The sequence below is a fragment of the Lissotriton helveticus genome, chromosome 1_1 (genome assembly GCF_964261635.1).
Source record: "Lissotriton helveticus chromosome 1_1, aLisHel1.1, whole genome shotgun sequence".
Classification (NCBI taxonomy): Eukaryota; Metazoa; Chordata; class Amphibia; order Caudata; family Salamandridae; genus Lissotriton; species Lissotriton helveticus.
Window position 1 is genome coordinate 1,840,359,810 of NC_136057.1, and position 18,029 is coordinate 1,840,377,838.

The 18,029-nt window shown below is 43.0% G+C and overlaps 1 protein-coding gene and 1 long non-coding RNA gene across 2 annotated transcripts in view; one reads left to right on the top strand and one right to left on the bottom strand.

Annotated features, from left to right (window-relative positions):
* The window catches only part of SLC44A3 (solute carrier family 44 member 3), an 879,170-nt gene that overhangs the window by 89,657 nt on the left and 771,484 nt on the right, over positions 1 to 18,029 (top strand). The gene's annotated exons all lie outside the window — the stretch shown is intronic.
* LOC144753660 (uncharacterized) lies at positions 382 to 8,129 on the bottom strand. Its single transcript, XR_013594461.1, has 2 exons — positions 6,193 to 8,129; positions 382 to 1,485 (listed from the first exon to the last, which is right to left on the bottom strand). It is a non-coding gene; the product is annotated as an uncharacterized LOC144753660 (long non-coding RNA).

Sequence of the window (18,029 nt, forward strand, 5' to 3'; positions counted from 1 at the left end):
TCCACAGATGGCCATTTTAGCATTAGCTGAAGACATCCTCTATAAATTAATAGAAGCATGGAACTTATTCTGCACATCTATCCTCATAAATTCATTAATATCCTGATCCATTGCTAGGTGGGCATTTACATTTTGAACATTTCGTTTAACTGGTAAGATACGAATAGAAATACATAGGGAACAGAGAATTGGGTCCATTAAATACAAAGGCAGCGGGAAAAAAGGATTGCAACAATTATAGATAGGGCTGATAATAGATGTCAGCCCCAAATGGAAAACAGTGTCCAAAACCAACCAGTTCAAGTCCTTGTCCCTGAATTCTAGTGGATTTCAGCGTCTATTTTATTCAGTTTGGAAATAGCCAACAGCATATGTCTGATGCTATGTCTAAATACAAATATTTTATTGATAGACCTTTCGGTGTTCTTCTTAATTAGGGATAGGGTACCAATGATATGTTCGGGGGAGCGGAGTAGTATTTATCAAAGTGTGCACAAAATATTTTTCTTGCAGAAACAACAATATTCTGAATGCAAATATTAAAGCAACTACACATATTGTCACAAAAACAATCTTTGTGTTGGGGGACCAGGAGGACCAAACGGGGCAATGGGAATTAGGACTAGGAGCCGCAAAGGGCTGCTCCTCCGCTGCTCCTCCTAAAAAATGGGACAACCAAAGGGGTACATTGCTAAAAAGTACTTGGAAAATAGAAGCCGCTGTACAACCAGCCAGATGGCAGTCTTCTCCCTGTGTCCATCTGAGCCTCACAGGCAGGCTCCTATCGTTCATCAAATGTTCACTTCTCCCACAGTGGAGCTGCAAAACTGGCAACCCAGGAAAGACAATCACGGGCCAGGCTGAGGGAAAACTTTCAGGATAGGGCAATCACTTTCCAGGGCAAATACCCTCAATGATCCTGTCCAGTGTCTCAGGCAGTGCACCAGTAGTCTTCACTTTAATCTAACAGGCACCAAAGGCACAGCACCTGTACCCTGAACTCAAGTCCTTCCCTAACTCCTTTGTTGTTCCGCTGGCGCACTGCTCTTTAAACAGGCCGCAGATTGTTCCCAGTGTGCCCAGGCACCTCCTTATCAACAAACAAAGGTGCAGACCTGCTTTTACTTGGGGGAGCGGAAGTCAGAGGCCTGATGCTGGAGTATCTGAAGCAACCCTTGTTTCGGCCAAAAACCTCCTTGCTCTTGTTATCGGTCTGTGCCTCTCTCAGCTAGGCATAAAAAAACTGGAACAAAGCAAATGATCAGTGCTCCATCCTGATTTGCGACCCCATCCTTCGCCCAAGAGTCGTATGGCAGTGGCAAAGGTACACGCTTCTTCTGGTCTTCCACCTTCACCGCTGTTATAGTTGCCAGCAACGCCTTTGCTGGTTCCCTTCAGCTTGGCTTCAAGCTGGACTGGCGCTGACTCCCCAGACTGGATCTGATGTCCGGGCCCCTCTGGCAATGGTTGTAAGGCAGCAGATATCTATTGGTAAACAGAACAGAAATCTTTAGACACAAAATACAAATAATCAATCAAAAGAGGATATTCTATTTCAGAAACACCCCTATATTATTTTTCTGAAGAACCTCAAAGAAAAGGAATTTCAAAACAACTATTCTTTGGTGTTTCTTGTGTTAGCAAGCTTGTGTTCCATAAATCATATAGTTCACAACACTTCTTCTACTTGTGATTTTTTTTCCACTATTGTACAGGACTGTGGACACTTCTAGAATTATTTTCCTTACGTAAGAACAACCATGTTTTGCGCTTTATGACCATGCTCTCATATTATACGTGTAGCGGGAAACTCTAGAATTATGAATGTAACAGAGATCCATATTACATGAATAACTGACAAATTAATCCAAACATAGTAAGTACATGCATCTCTCCAGCAGAACTTGTTGTGGCAAACAAACTCCTATAAGGCTATATTTTTCTTCAAGATATTTGCTAAGGATCACACAGGCATTTTTCCTAGCATTGTGAACCATAGGCATCATATATTTTTCACGATCTGGGCCATGTAATATCATATTCAGGGGAGAAACCTATTCACCAGCTCTAGCAAGGGTTGTCATCTCAATTATATGAACTAACTAATGAGGGACTAGTGATGCCTCTGCAACTTATGTAGTGCTGTGATAACATCAACAATAATGGTGTTACCACCTGGGAATTTTAGAACAAAAATTACTAACATATAGTTCCCCATAAAGGTCAAATAAGGGAACATCAGTCTATTCTACCATCCTTTCATAATTTCATCAGTTTACAGACAGGAGGGGCAGTAACATGGCATATTTATTTATTCATTTTGTTAATTCTGACAATTTGTTCAAACAGTATTACTTAATAGCCAATTAGACGTGCACTGGTGAGGTGCTTTGTCTCTGTTTATTTAAGAACATATTCACAGCCTCCTGTGAAATGAATGACGAAAGCCAGCCCAACCAATTGTCTCATAGCCATTCCTCGGCAGCTTAGACAGGCTCGAAAAAGAGAGAGAGAGAAAGAGAGAACACAACAAGCTGCCATGCGTACTTTCCACACAGAATAGCTCACAATAATACACATAATAGGCACAAAAACCAAGAAAAAGGACAGTGTGTTACCTAATTTTTCTTACCCTTAATTTGCCCAGGAGATAGTCTCCTACCCCCCTTCGGCAGTAGTTAACCTAAGCAGGTGACCTCCTGTCGTCAATATTTACTCCCTTTGGCAGCTGGGCAAAAACAGACTTGTAGGAGGTAAATGGCTAGGGGAATCCACACCAAAGAGGCCATGTCCAATACTATTGGATAGTACCACTTTCTACATTTTGGTGTACAACCACATTGGGCTAACTAGAAAACATTAATCCAATAACCAACTACCAATTCCTTTAGCTTATTGAGCTGTGTAACATAATAGCGCATTAATGCAAACTGTATTTCCTGGCTTTTTCATCTGGCCCTAGCACAACAATTTTAAGTGGGAACCATTATTTCTGTATACATGACAGAGCTATTCTCTGCACATGACCCACAGACGCTCCTGCCCCTTGATAATGTTACTCAGTAGGATAAACCCCACCCTGCATATCTCCTACACTTGTATTATTTCTCATGAAATCAGTGTTATCCCCATCTGCTCCTAACAGAATATGCAATATTTCCTTTAGCTAATGTTACCTAAAACAGATCTGTGGCCCAATCTTGTTCCAGGAAGGCTTAATCAAGGCCATAAGTTCATTGAAACAACTAAGTAAATTCTTCCATTTCTTAAATGTAGTTAAATTACTAATGACGATATCCAAAATATCATTAACATGAATTAAGAATTAATTTGACCCTAATTTTCCTAGGCACATTATAGCCTCAGACATCATTGGAGCATTACCTGTAGTGTTTTACCCTACAATGCTAGAATCAGGAAATGTAATTAATACAAAGGAATTAATTTGTTAAACTACTCTTCAACATTACAAGCAGGTATTATATATATATGTTTTTCCTATGTAGAACAAGTGGCACTGAAGTGTGCATTTGCTTAACACGTGTAATTTCTGTAGACCAAAATAGAAGCAAATCTGCTGAAAAGGAATATGTTCCCCGTTCAATCAAATACAGCCCTGTTTATTTTTGTTATTTGTATTATTACTAGAGGGCTGTACACTAAATGTACAACTTTCATTTACACAATTATATATGTACATGTACACATCAAGAAACGCTGTGATGCTTTCATAGTGTAATGTAGAAATCACACACTGTCACAGTGGCTAACCTCAGATAAAAAAAAGAAATGCTCCAAAACTCCCTGTGTGGACATTTTGCTTTCAGTAGTGGTGGTCAGTTCTAAATAAAGAACTTGGCCTCTGACCCTTAAACCTGTTGTCCCCTGTCTGAGCATGGCTATTCCCATGCTGCCTTTACAATTCAAAGTAACTGTTGAGAAGCATGACTGAAGGGCATCCCTGCTCCGTGCCTGCGTGCTGATATTTTTAAAGGTAGGATGCAACTTTTACTCTTTATATTTTTTTTTTATCCTTGTGCACTGTGCTTTTCTAGCACCTAAAAAATTGCCTCAAAATTTCAGTTTTCAGAACGCCATAATGCGCACAGAACTATTGTGCATTAAGGCGCGCAGTGTTATTCACATGTCTGTACAGCTACTCTTTGCATGACTTTTAATAGCCTTTGTATTTGACACTGCAGCCATTAGGCCTTATTACATTTTAAGTTTGTCACTAAAAGACAGTAATATTGGTGTTGTTAGATAAACTAATATTCTACCTTTTAATGTGGTGCAACAACATATTTTAACCAGTTGGATATAGAAATCTTAATGTGCCCATTGAAATCTGAATACATACTTTGCACAGGGTCATTTTCTACTGTGCTAAATATTAATAAATGTTCACAGTGATGTTATTAGACCTTGAAAAGATCATGATAATGCAAAAACAATTTTAGTGCTATAACTTTTAATACATTTTTTTCATGTAGTCATTTTTTTTTAATAATGATCACTAACCCTTTCATTTTTTTCTACATATGAAAAGCAAGCCCTATTAATTTCCTTCTATCTTTAAATGCATTTATTATTAAAACGTATAAAACTTCCTTTGAAACTAAGCACAGAAGCTTTACTAAAACACAGAAAATGTGTTTCACTTAGTCTTTCAAAAAGTAGTAATTATTTACCATCAGAACCACAGATGTGCTTTTTAGAAAAGCAACAAGAAAGAAAATCCTTACTTTTATTCTTTCTCTTTTATCCACAATAATGAAGCTGTATTTTTAACTTTCAAAATTAGTAGTCTTTAATGCACGTGCTTTTAGGCCATTTTGTACTAGCTTGAAACCTAGTTGCCACTGTGTTTATTTATAGCTTGTTTTATGACCTCTGCTCTGACAGACAGTTTCCGTCGGACAGACAACTTGAGCAGCTGTTAAAAAGCTCTCTTTACGGTGCCGGGAATGAGGCTTGGTTAAAAACCCGGCATTCCAAGCCAGTCAAAATGTATCTGCAGTGTGGTAAAAGAAGGACGCTTTTATTTTAGAAGCAACCAATTACTCAAATAATGTGAATGCCTTTTAATATTTAATATAATGTATCTAAGAATAATGCTGTAACATTTTGTATTGAGTCCTAGTTGTGTAAACACACATTCGTTTTTTTTCTTCTGTGAGGCCTACTTTTTCCTATTGAGTTTTAATTCTAATTGTTTACCATAGTGGCAATATAATAAGTGAACGTTCACACATCTATACTTTGTTACTGTTTTTACTCTCTAAAGTAGCGTGCAGATGTTAACATATTTTATATAATTAATTCTTTGAAATTTAAAGTGTATTTCTTCCAATGGCATCTGCAGAACACAATGATGACAACAAACCAAATTGAGCTCCTTCCAGACATTTTCGAGAAGGGGCTACACACTCATAACATACAACACAGTTTGTAAAGACAAGCAATCCTTACACAAAAAGTACAGTAGCTACTCACTCAAGCAAGATTTCACAAGCATCACCACTGGTGTCAGTCCACAATCCTCATAGACACTCAAACACACAATCAAACCACAAATCAACACTAGGACAAAAACAAGAGTCAGCCCACAGACTGTACTCAAACCAAACCAATTGTAAATCATATTTATAAACAAAAGAGCTCTGAAAAGCAGTCCAGAAACTGCACCAAGACAAGTAAACAGCCCAAAGACTGTTCCATGTTACAAATATCATAAGGCCTTTTTTTCATATATTTGTTCCACAGTGTACTATACATTGTGAAAAAAATACTGTATTTAATATACATAAACCTATTAAGTGTCCTCTCTAGAGGAGCCGGCTGACTATTTTCTAGATCCATATTTGTACCTCCAAGACAGCAACACTTTCTACGAAGTGTGCTAGGAGCAGGCATGCCAAAAGTATTATAACTAAAGTAGTACTTTTTCCAAACATCTCATTACCTGACTTTGTATATTGCAATATACAAACAAGATCAAACCAGAATCTTGGCCAAGCAAATCCAAAACAAGAGTGTCGCTTAAGCGACCATAGCAAACCAAAGTCTCCAACCTTCACCTGCCAAGCTCTGGGTTGACCTAATGGTCACTGGGAAAAATTTACAACAAGGGAGATCTCAGTTGGGACAGGCCAACACCTGGAGGGTCAGATTGGGAAAACTGGGAAATACCTTGGTCTGCAAATACAAAGGGTCTCCTCGTGCTGTGTACGTCCTCAGCAGATTCCTGTCTTCCATCAAGACTACTCCCTTGGATAGCCGCATCTCCGATGAGCCCCAGGTTGGGTGTCAATTTGTGGAAATGAACATTTTTAGGGGCTCACTGGTGCAGGGGTTCACCCTTATCTGTCCACTGGTTCTTGAACCAACAAAGAAAAGATTGGCACAGAAGCTATAATATCAAAGAATAGATTTTATTAACTTCTCATGAGTGGGACTACGTCAATACAGTACCCTCAGGCCACTGTAGGAGGTAGTCCATAGAATACAGAAACCAGGGGCCTTTTATACTCAGTTTACAGCTGAGTAAGCATGGAGACTCAAAGAGGAGTTACAGGCATATACAGGAATAGTTATTGACTAACATTGGCATACAAATATGTCTTGGTCAGCAAAGTGGGAGGGGAGACATTTCTGCTTACATCAGTTAAAACAGCCTGACAGTTACAGTCTAAGACAAGTGCATTCTAGCAGCTACAGGCCTTTCTGAGCATGCACAGTGCTCTGGCTCAGTACTGAAAGAGTTAACTATATTTGATGACTCAAGCAGAATAGAAAAGCAGGCAACAGTGAGGACGGAAGAAGCACATGGCTAACACATGGCTAACTAAAATGGATACCACAAACAAAATGGCTTCAGATTATGCTAACGGTAATTTCTGCGATTTCCACACTTGTACTGACCAAAAGCATTCACCACCGGTGAGTCATAGATTCACTGGGATCTGAAGACTTTCTGGTTACCACCACACCAACTGTTGATGAAAGTCAAAGTTTCACCCAACGGGCAACGCATCCTACTTGTTCCTTCAAACGTGCATCCCCGTTACCACCCATAGAGCATCTTACAATCTGACTTGCGTCAGATATCAAACCAAAGTCCAAGAAGCATCCTTGACATGCCCCAGCAGCAGCTGAACAACCACAATCTGCTAACCTTAGTGATAACCTAGTCCAATCGTCACCATGCCTTCACCATGACCCAGCTACTTCCACAAGTGGCTATGCAGAAGCTTATCCATGGACTTGCAGAGCCCCACAAGCAGCGCACATGCTTAGCCAACACAGCCGACATGCAGTCCTGTTGGGGACACACCCTAGGGGCCTCCACACCTGAGAGTTAGTGTTGACACCACTCCATTGAAGGACACCAGTGTTGCAGGCAATGGTGTAGCTGCCAGTGGTGCAGCGGCACTGGAACCCAGAGCTTGGAGGGAGCCCAGTGTGCCTTGCATCAGCTGCAGTTATTTTAGGGGCTCCCTTGTCAGAATGTTGAAACTTAGTCCCTGCTTGGGTGCCTGCCTTTATGTTCACACTTTGGAAAGCGTGGGTGTAGGATGGGTATGGAGGGAGTAGAAGATAAGCAAGAAATGTATGAGAGGAAATTGGTTGATAGAATTGGAGGAGTTAAGGATCACAGAGCAAGGAGGTAAGTATGAGTAAAAGGGACAATAAAAGAGCATAAGAAACTGACCAGAAATAAGGTTGTTGAGAGAGAAGGGGACAGTGATAATGAGGAAGAGAGAGAGACAGGCGAAGGGGAAGCGTGAGACAGGGCTAAGGGTTGGGGGAGAGTGAGAAAGGAAGGAGAAAATCAGTGGAGGATTGCAATAAAGAAAGATAAGGTTGCATGGGGAACATGGAGGTCCACAATTAGAGGTGCAGTTATGATTAGTGCAGCAGGTGCAGCAACTCTAAGGTCCAGTGATTTGATTGGCTCATTGCACCCCAATTATATCTTGGGGAACCGGTATCCTTGCTTGCATTATAACTAGGGCTCCCTGTTTTTAGTTTTTACTGATTTTTACAGATAAATACAGACAAAAAACATTGTGTTTCCTGTCTGTATCTATTTTTAAAAGCAGAAAAGTACAGATAATTTGGCTTCTTTTGAGTGACCCTCCATCCTGAGAATAAAGACTTTAAGGCCAATAGCTTTACCAGTAGCAGCTCCTGGAGGGAGTGCTGCGGGGCGGTGGGTGGGTGAGGGGAAGGGTGAAGTGTAGTAAACTCCGGCATAGGGCCGAATGGAGGTAAGTAAATAAATAAATAAAACGAATTGCATTGCGCGCGCTGCTTCGCCATTTGGCGTTGCAGCGTGCGCAATGTAATTCATTTTATTTATTTATTTCTTTACTTACCTCCATTCGGCCCTATTCTGGAGTTTACTAACCCCCATCCTGCCCCTCCCCTGCCCCATCCCATCGCCTCTCAGCACTCCCTCCAGGAGCCGCTACTGAGCTTTACATACTGGCAGCATGGGGAGTTACAAAACTGAATGAGATTTGCTTAAATTACTGCATCTCAACATGTATTTGTGCTATTATGCTAATTTTTTCACGTGGATTCCTTATTATATTATTTTTGGCTGTGTAATGTGCTAAAACCTGACAGCATCAAAGTATGTGTGCACATTTATCTGGTAAATAAATGCGGAAATATACTAGTTATCACCTCATCTGTTCACAAAATGCAGAATAAATATGGATAAATACCAATGAGCTGGCCAGAAAATAAATATGAGTAAATACAGAGGAAATGTTCAAAACATAAATACCATAAAACCAGGAGCCCTAATTATAATCAATAATGTCCAGACTACCTCCGTGTTTGGAGGTGGCCCAAAGGAGGACTTTTGAAGCTCGTCAACAACTTTTGAAGTCCCTCCAAGATTGTGTTTGGAGAGTGAGGCAAAACAATAAAAGTAAGCCTTTTAATGGACTTCTACAACACCCCTGATGCACTGTTGGCACTTGAGCCGGTGGTCTCCAGTGCTCAGCACCGGCACTTAATTGTCAACACCAGGGATTTACCAGTCTGCCACATGGTGGCGCTGTTAAAGATGATTGACTGCCGCCCAAGCCATTTTTGTAGCTTTGGGAGCCTAGAGTAGGCTGAATTGTCACACTTTTAAGAGTGGAATGATTAGAAATAGCTTTTCTTGGTACTGCCATTGACAGCGGCAATGTGTGGTGCAAGCTGCGGGGGGCCTCCTAACCAGGGCCCTGGAACTTCTATTTTTTTCTACAAATTAAGCACTGCGAGTAACCACGAACTGTTCTGAGCATAAGCAAAGTGGACCAACTCTATACTCTCCGGTCATGATCCTGATGTAATGCCTGGACCTGGTGGGACAAAGAATTAACCACGTGAGCTAGTCCCCTACAATAATCCAAAACCAAATCATCTGTGATGTTTATCAATGTTGTAGCTGGCACTGTAGGCAATCGTATAGCTCTTCTCATTAATATCTTGTGGGGAGTGAACCCTGTCCTCCTGTCAGGAGTACTACGCAGACTCATCAATACCAATGGCAGCGCATCTGGCTAGTTCAAAGAAGTGGACAAACAAACCTTTGATGCCCTCATCTTAATCGTGCCATTTATCTGCTCCACAAGACCAGATGCCTCGGGCCTATAGCTACAGTGCAATCTCTGATCAATTTTCAAAGCTGTACAAAACAACTTCATGATTTCGCTATGGAAATGCGTTCCTCTATCTGTTTCCACTGAGATTGGAAATCCGAATCTCGGAATCAGCTCCCTTAATAGCCGTTTTGCCACTGTAAGACTGTCACATCGTCTGATTGGATATGCCTCAACCCAACGTGAAAAGATACACACTACCACCAATACATATTGTGGAACTGTGGCACCTCAGGATCTCGATAATGTCCAACTGTATCCTATTGAAAGGACCTCCTGATCTTCCAATGAGACTCAGCGCAACTACAGTTCTCTTTCCAACATTAATTTACTGACACGTAACACACCTGTGACACACTGCTTCAGCACACACACAAAATCGTGGGTTAAATCAGGTTTGCCTAAACACTCTCACCATGGCATCCTTCCCAAGATGAACTGCTCCGTGAATCTGCCTTGCCATTGTGCTCAGTAAACAGTTAGGTAACACTGCCCTTTCATTGTTGACACCCAAATGCCATCTTCGCTCTTTTTATAGTCTGCTCTAACTCATGATGCAGCTTCCTCCTCTGAGACCTCATCCTGCAGCTGCTTCACCTCATCCCAAGTATCGGCTACAGCTAACATCATGCTGAGCTCGGTCTCTTCTGTGCTCTCTCCTACATATTCTCCATTGAAAACACAAACATGTATAGCACAAAAACGAACTATTTCATCAGCGCAGCGATTTCCTTTTGTAACAAAGTCCTCTCCCCTCCCATGGGCTGCTCATTTTACTACTGCGACCTCCTTAGGTTTCTACAAAGCTTTCAACAATTGGCGCATATATTCTACATTTCTGATCGGTAATCCTGAGGACGTCAAAAATCCCCTCTGTGACCATAACTGCCCAAAACCATGGACCACTCCAAACCCATATTGGCAGTCCGTAAAGATAGTCACTCGGACTCCATTTGAGATGGTACAGCCATGTATCAGAGCAATTGCCTCGGCCACCTGGGCAGAGTATACTCTTCTCAAACAGGCAGCTTCCACCACCCCCAAAATGGTGCACACAGCAAACGCTGCTCTCAAACATCCTTTATTGTCTCTAAAGCATGAACCATCAACAAATAGGACCGACTCAGGTACAGGCAGTGGTTCATCAACAATGTCAGGTCTGGGTTTGGTAGATAGCTCAGTAACATCTAGGCAGTCATGCTCTTCACAATCTTCTCCTTCCTCTTGCGGAAGTGGCAACAAAGTGGCAGGATTCAAGGTGGTACAGCATTTCAAAGTGACATTTTCAGAAGCCAGTATAACTTGCTCATACTTTGTAAGTCTGTCATTCGTTAAATGCTGCATCTTGGTTCTTGTCATAAACAGCTCTACTGAATGGGGCACATAAACGGTAAGTGGATGACACATCACTATGCTCTCACATCTCTCAATACTGACACCTGTTGCAGCAACGGATTTAAGACATCCAGGCAACGCAGAAGCTACTGGATCTAATGTAGCTGAAAAGTAAGTCACTGGTCTACGGGCGCCCCCAAGTGTCTCCACAAGGACTGCTAACGCACACCTCTCCTTTTCACAGCAGAAAAGCGAAAATGCTTTGTTATAGTCTGGCATTCCCAGAGATGGAGCGTGACATAGGCTCTCTCTCAGCTCGTGGAAGGCTCTCAATCAATCTTCATCCCATGGTACCGGATCACTGATGTCTTTTTGAGTCAACTTCAATCATAGTTTTGCTTGCAAGGAAAAATTTGGGATCCACTGTCGACAATGGCCAACCATTCCGACAAACAGGCAGACTTCTTTTTGTGTTTTCGGAGTTCCCATTTGCAGAATCGCCTCTATGCGATCTGGTGACACTCTACGTTTTCCCTTTTCAATCTGATGGCCTAGATACTGAATTTCAGTTTGACAATACTGAAGTATGTTTAGGGACAATTTGTGTACATTTTCTGCCAAATATTTCAGCAAAGCCACAGTATTGATCCTGCAAGCATCCTCAGTCTCTGAAGCAACCAAAAGATTGTCTATGTACTGAACCAGAACTGAGCTCTGGGGCATCATCAGCCCTTCAAGATTCTTTTTCAAAATCTGATTAACGATAGAGGGGCTTTCTGTATACCTTTGAGGGATACGACACCATGTTAACACACAGTCTTCCATTCTAAATGCAAACAAAAATTGACTGTCTTCATGCAACGGTATGGAAAAAATGCCTCACATAAATCAATGACTGTAAACCATTCTGCCTCACAAGGTATCTGAATTAATATAACAGCTGGATTCGATACCACAGGACAACATGGAATCACAATTTCATTAACCCTGCGCAAATCCTGCACTATTCCTTACTTGCCACTAGGCTTCTGCAGTCCCATAATAGGCGAGTTACAGGGACTTCCTCTTATCTCCTTGAGAATGCCTTGTGCAATCATAGACTCGTTTATAGCTCTTATTCCAGCCACAGTTTCTGGAGTCAATTTATACTGCGGAGTATGTGGAAATTCAGACAGACTGGGCTCGAATTGCACACAACAAATTGATGTCTGTATCGGAACATTCCTATTCTCACAGGTAACTCGTCTGTCAATGGGTTAGTCATTCTCTGATTGGGAACTCCCACCACTTGAATCGATTGTCCTGAAAGGGATACATTTGGAACCACTTCTGTCCTTACTGTGGAGCGTGCAACTCCAGTGTCTAACAAGAAGGTAACAGGATGTCCATTAACCTCTACATTTACAAACGGTCCATTCTGATCTACTTCCAGGGCCGCACCCAAAGTGCATTCCTCCTGCACCCCCCTCTGACACTCATGAGGATCTTGAGTTTGGTCAAACCTGTCTTTAATTTCAAAATAGGGCATCTGTTGGTACACCTGATTATTTATTGGTATTCTCGGAGGATGAGGTATCTGCATCTGCGGCTCATAACCTCCCCATACATGGACCTAGGTTTAGTCATCATGTTCAAACCCTTGGACATCTGTCCCTCTCCCTCATTCGGCATTTGGTTTGCCAGATTTAATCGACACTCGTGCTTCCAATGCCAGATTTTGTGACAATAATGACAAGCAGTGACCTTCTTTTGATTCACCACCCATTCACCTCCTGTACCTACATCCATTCCCCTTCCCTGTCTAGGTTGAGCTACCATATTTTGACCCATTCCCCTGCCACTTCCTCTTCCCCGACCCATCGCACCTCCAACCCCTTGCATCAGATCAGGCCTTTCGGCATTCATCAACTGCACCTACATCAACTTGTCTTTTATTTTCTTTTGTGCCAACTCCACCTGATCACTGCAGTATTTTGCATAACGCAGAATTTCGTCCACCGACTTATTCTGCCAACATATCAAGTGTTGCTGTATCATCAAACTAATATCCGATTGTAATCCCAACACAAACTTCGAGACAAACTGTCCCATATCTTTCTGCTCAATAGTGTCCCATCCACTATGCTGTTTAAAAGCCAATAAAAGTCTCTCATAATAGTCATGTACCGACTCCTTAGACTCGTGAGTAGTACGATTGATTTTAAGCCAATCAACAGTCTGAGGAGCAACTTTGGACCGTAGCCATGTAATCACTTGCTCCTATTTTTGCATTACCTCAGGTGAAGGACCATTATTCACAGGATCCCTAGCTTGTTCTGCAGTGGGCCAATCAATTGCAACTTTACATGCTGCCCACAAATCAGCTGGGACCACTATATCAAACAAAGTATTTAAATCAATCCATAACACCTTTGAAATCTTGACAAACCGGCCCATTTGTTTATACCACTCAGCCGGTTTGTCCCTCAGCCGAGGAAAATCATTAGTGAATGTTGCCAAATCACCCCTGCTCCATGGCACATGTACATACCCCCCATTTTGTACTTCTCTCAGAGTATATAGATACATAAAAATCAATACAGATCTGAGTCTACATATATCATTCATTAGGCATAAGAGGCATAATTTGATGAACTCCAAAATCAAAGTGTATCAAAGGATAGAAGCGGAGTCCAATTCTCCTTTCAATTGAGAGAAAAACAAAATTATCTTTCCCTACTCTCCTACTCTGCTCTAAATGAGAGTCCTACCTATTCCCCCATTATCCTTTCTCCAAAGGTAACAGCACGTGTTGACTTCCTAAGAAGTACTCACATCAATGGGTCTGATAGCTTAAAGCTATGGAGCTCATCTAAGATGCGCCTTCTCCTCCGAAATAAGAAGAAGTCTCCCATAATCCGTCCCTGCACATCATACAAAAAGACAATGTTCAACCCACAATACGTCATATTCATTGACACCATCCTTCAGTAAGTTTCCACAGAAGCCTTAAATTAAATTGATTCTTTTCCAGGGGCCTTGGTTCCCAGATAGGCCAGACACGAAAGGCGTCCTCCCTTTTTGCCTTCCAGACTTCTTCAAAGACATTCCGAGTATCTCCTTAAATCTAAGAATAACCGGCACCTGCAGTAGGATGAGTACATACTGTCTTCGAGCACAAAAAGGCTTCTTTTTATTTTTGTTTTACTTATGAACTGTGAATTTATTCATTTTGCAGGTAGAGATGTGTTGTAATTATTGGTTTTTTTTTACTTTGTTTTCATCGGTTATCATATAACAAAAATAGATGCAGTACAGTTATCTTGGTAGGCACATCATAGAAATTGTGATATTTTACATAGTTCATATATCAATGAATACAGTCGTCACAAAGCATCCGTGCTGGTTTTAATATATCATACAATATATGACACAAATTTAGTAATAGACATGTCCCTTGACTAAATGTCCCTCCCATGGTTGACAATACCTCCTGATACTGGCCTGACATCTTCAATCCACCCAATCCGCACACCACAGAAATGCTATTTGGATAAAAAGACGATGGTGCGAAAATCAGCAGTGTCATTTAAATCTCCGTCGTGCCTGTCAATGTGCCTTCCGTATAAACTATCCTATACCCGCTGGTACAATTCCAGAATTAGGTTGGGAGGCAGCAGAGTTGAGCAACTTATCGAGATATGACTTGTATGGGCTCCAAATATTCTTGGGACGGGAAGTGCTGGGCATTAGGCTAGAATAGATCTCGCTATGCGTGCTCCAATGTGCTAAACTATTTAACCAGCCTTGCAACGTGGGAGAGACTTTGCTGCCCCAATGTAACACTATCTCTCATTTTGCTAAGAGCAGGCCAAGAGCAGCAAGCTTCCTGACTGGTTTGGGAAAATTGATTGTGTAACCCATCAGCGCTACTTCCGGTATAGGAAGAAGTGTGAGTCCAAGAATGTCTCCTAATGTTTTGTGCACCTGTACCCAATAGGAGTGGATGTGTGGACATGTCCAGGTTAGGTGAGCAAAATCTGTGTGCTGGGCGCCACATTTCCGGCATGCGTGTGGTCTATCGGGGTTGATTTTACGTAATGTGGCCGGTGTCATGTAGATTTACCGGAGAAATTTAAAGTGTAATAATTTATGGCGACTATTTAATGAGACGTCTTTGGTGACTTTGCAGCAGGCAGTCCACTGGTCATCTAAAATCGGACGTCCTAGGTCGGCCTCCCACTCAGCTCTAAGTTTATCATCCGCAATAGGGACCTGTGCTATGCATAGCTTATAAAGTTTGGAAACTATATGTGTTCCACTCTTATCCTCAATCAGGAGTGACAGCAGTTAGAAGTCAATGAGCGTGGCCCTTAATGCCGAATTAAGTCTCTTAAGTACGAATTTGTCCATGAATGTGGCCTTTTGGAAGCGAGCGTCCTCAGTGTCTGAGAAAACGTGGCCACCCGGATACAAATCACCTATCGAGCTTTTGTCAAATTTATTGAGCGTGCATTGCACCAGTCTTTCTCCCGTTATGGGGAGCCATCTGGCATTTGATAGTGGAAGGGCAGAGGAATATAAAACTGCTGAGTCAGTGTATTGGATAAGCCTCTTCCAAGCCCAACTGGTGGTCGACACTGTTTGTATGTCTACTTTACTCCTAGGTTCACCCCTGGGAAGAACGGTAGCCAAGTTCTCTGGGAGGACAAAGTCGGCCTCTGGGCGCAGAAATGGGATCCTCACATCTGGGTGGTACCAGGCAAAGGCATAACAGCACTGCGCCACTAGATAGTATAAATAAAAGTCCGGCACTCCAAATCCTCCTCTATCATACGGTAAGGTGAGTATTTTCCATCGTACACATGGTCTCCCGCCTCCCCACACCAGTCGTATAAGGTGAGTTCGCAGTTTGCTGAAGAAACTGTGCGTGAGAGGTATCGGGATATTATTAAAAAGATACAAACATTTGGGTAGGACCATCATTTTGATAATGGCTATTCTGCCTGCCATGGACAAGGGGAGTCGTAACCATTTTTCCACCTGAGTCTCTAGTTTCACAACCGCTGCACAGTAATTAAGGCGCATAATCTGATCCTGATAGAAATGTACATGAATACCCAGGCATTTGACAGAATCGGAGCCCCATTCCAATGGGAACTCACATTCCCAGGGAACCCTACTGCTAGTCAATGGAAAAATAATCAACTTGTGCCAATTGATACCCAACCCAGAGTGTTGTCCAAAGCGAAGGATTTCCCGGATAAGGGGGGCTAGGTTCAGTTGTGGTTCTCTGACATAAAGAATAGTATCGTCCACGTATAATGAAATTAGCGGAGGACACGTTTGAAATTGCAGTCCTCTGTGGAGATGACGTTCTTGAATATGTTGTATCAGTGGATCCATGGCAAGAATGAACAAAAGGGGCGACAGAGGACATCCCTGACGTGTACCTCGAGTTAATGGGAAAGGGCCAGAAATAGTGCCGTTAATGCGGAGCCTTGCCATAGATCGACTATAAAATAAGCCTACCATAGAGATAAAACCCGCTGGCATACCCATACGACGCATTTTGGACATAAAAAAGGGCCATTCGAGTGTGTCAAAGGATTTTTTCGGTGTCTAGCAGAATAGCCGTGGCCAGAGTTGCGGGATTAATCCCATGCAATACTGCGAACAAAGTCTGCAAATTCAAGGAGGTCGAACGATGCGGGACAAAGCCAGAGGAACAGAACTCTCAGCTTGCTCAACCATGTTCGGGCCTACCTCCGTCGTCTTCTCCGTTGCCTTTTCAAACTGCAATGTCCTTTGTCTCGGGTCCTTGCGACCCATAACCCCTTGCTATATTAAGTAACCACTCATCTGCCGCTGTTTTCGCAAGGGTGGCACCGACCATGCAAGGGGTGGTAAGGCAGGGAGATGTCTGATGGACCATCCAGCAGATGCCAAGGTCTTAAAGTACCGCACAAGTGAAAGCTGCACCACGTACGTCTGGAACCCCTCTACCGCATAGATCAGGACCCAGGGGTATGAAAGAGAGATGTCCACACAGTGTCCAGGGAATTGGGGGGTGCTATGACAGTGCATGTGGACCAGACAGTGCAACGTAGGAGAGGGGACCAACTCTGCACATTTAATAGCACATTACACAGAGGCAGCCGTCTACCAGGTCAGGGGGTGCAGCTATTGGGGTGAGTCTGATCGAACCAGGAGACTGCCAGGCTTCTATTTGTATGTACTTCGCCTTAATTAGTGTGGCAGCCGAGGCCGGGGTACTCCTTTCTCCAGCGTCAGTGTCCGCCTCTATTTAAGCCTATTAGGCCGGTGCTCACGCGGGAGACACTCCAGTCACTGGGGGCAACAGGCAGCCTGAAGCCACCCCCCTCCTTGCAATTCACACGCTGCCCCCCTTACGGCCGCACCAATGACCGGCACATCAAAGGGAGCTACGGGTGTCTGAGGACATCGCAACAGCAATGCCGCGGCGGAGCCAGGCAGGCCCCACCTCAGCACAAGCGCCGGTAATTGAGAACAGCACGGGAGTGTGGGGGGGGAAGCTGAGGGCTACCCGACCGGCAACTGGGCACTCACCGGCATAAAGGGACCCCGCTCAGGGGGGATATCCGTGGCCGAGTTCCATCGCAAACCACCATCAGGCCGCCATTTTCTTCTTCCTCCGGCTCTCCAGTCACTGCCGCCAGGGAGCCGATTCTTGTGCCCCACTTCGCTGTAAAGCCTCGCGCTACATGTCACGCAGGCTCAGGGGCGCATCGGTGTACTCACCACCCCTGCCACCATGCTGGAAACTGGGGGAAATGCTTTCTTTGCCGGTAGGCTGGCGGTGCTTCAACGCCGCGCGGCCATCTCGGTCCGCGGCTTAGCCACGCCTCCAACAAGGCTTCATTAAATTATAATTCTTGAGCAACCAAGGAGAAACGAAACTCAAAACAACCTACAGTTTGGGCCTACAATTTAGTCAACTGAAACTAAATACAAATTACATTACACAAGTATAATTTCCTCCTGCACATAACACATACAGGAATTATA